General features: G+C 37.8%; 1 long non-coding RNA gene across 1 annotated transcript in view; it reads left to right on the forward strand.

Annotated features, from left to right (window-relative positions):
* The first annotated feature begins 6 nt into the window (after positions 1–6).
* LOC107691818 (uncharacterized) overlaps positions 7–1,385 on the forward strand; it is a 3,485-nt gene continuing 2,106 nt past the window's right edge. The window contains exon 1 of the long non-coding RNA XR_001634581.1: positions 7–1,312. This is a non-coding gene — a long non-coding RNA (uncharacterized LOC107691818). The remainder of the gene's footprint in view (positions 1,313–1,385) is intronic.

Consider the following 1,385-nt stretch of genomic DNA (forward strand, 5'->3'; position numbering starts at 1 on the left):
AAAACCCTATTATAGTGCTGAAATGCTGATCTTTTCAAAGAAGTACATCTATGGTAGCATCAAGCGTGTTTGTAATGATGGCTGTACATTACAGAACTCGCAGCGCAGTTAAATGGTTCACCAGAAAAGTTACATCCGAAAGATCAGGAAATCCTATAAAGAGCATCCGATTTATATTTCAATTGCAAAACAGTATTATCTTTATAGACACAGAAAAGGTGATTTAAAAATCAACTCAAAATGAAAATAGCTTTTTCTCTTTGGGAGGGAGGGGGTAAAATATGGACCTTCCAAAAAAAAAAACTAAAGCGATTTGTAAATCCAAAGGAGATTTTCATGCACTAGAGTTTTGGGTGCAAAATCATCCCTCATAAGCAATGAAATTGACTGCAGCAGTGCCATTAGGTAACCTAAAAGTATTCAAGGATGAATGTTATTTTGGCAACCAAGACCATAAACTTAGCACCGCTCCAAACTGAAGAGAGCATGGCAGGGAGGATCTTGCATTCAGTCTGCAGCAAACGTTTTCCGCATCGGAGACCACTCAGAAATGAAATGGATACAGTTCAGCGCTCTTTATATTACTGTAGCTTGTTTCTGTACCGTTACAGACCTGAACAGCATATGCACCTTTAATAATATAGGCAGATATTTGTGTCGTAAAGCAGTCTTGCCATTTATAGTTCAAATTATATGCTCGATCACATGCGTACTTGTAGTTCCCGGACAGAGCCTGTAGCTTCAACAGCTCCTTGAAGTGTTTGAATCATTGAGAGCGTAAAGCCTTTCAAGCCTCTAAACGGGTAAACCTCGCAAACCCTGTCAAGAACATACTATAATTTAAGACCATTGAGATTTTCTGGCATTACATTCATGATGATAATTTATTACACAACAGATGTCAGGTGTATTGCCTGGTCAATTTAGATCAAAACAACAGCACCACAAACAAAATAAAAAAACATATCACGTGTATTACGGTAAGGAGAAATAGGGGGAAAAAATTTATCAGGTGCATTATTCTAATGTATAGTATGAGAATTTAAGAAAAATGCCACAAAAAGAGGTGTATTAGGGTAATGACAATTGGCAAGAAACGCAAAGAAAAAAATATCAGGTGTATTAGGGTAATGAGAATTGAGGAAGAAAAAAAAGGGTGCATTACAGTAATTGAGGGGAAATGCACAAAACATTGAGGTGCATTAGGGTAGTGACAATTGGCAAGAAATGCAAAAAAAATATCAAGTGAATTAGGGTAATGACAACTGAGGGAAAACGCACAAAAAAAAAACAAACAAAAAAAAACCCCGAGGTACATTAGGGTAATGAGGATTGGGGGAAAACGCAAAAAAACAACAACAACCCCCCCCCCCCCCCCCCCCCCC

The sequence above is a fragment of the Sinocyclocheilus anshuiensis genome, unplaced genomic scaffold (genome assembly GCF_001515605.1).
Source record: "Sinocyclocheilus anshuiensis isolate Anshui unplaced genomic scaffold, SAMN03320099.WGS_v1.1 scaffold206, whole genome shotgun sequence".
In the NCBI taxonomy this organism is placed as follows: Eukaryota; Metazoa; Chordata; class Actinopteri; order Cypriniformes; family Cyprinidae; genus Sinocyclocheilus; species Sinocyclocheilus anshuiensis.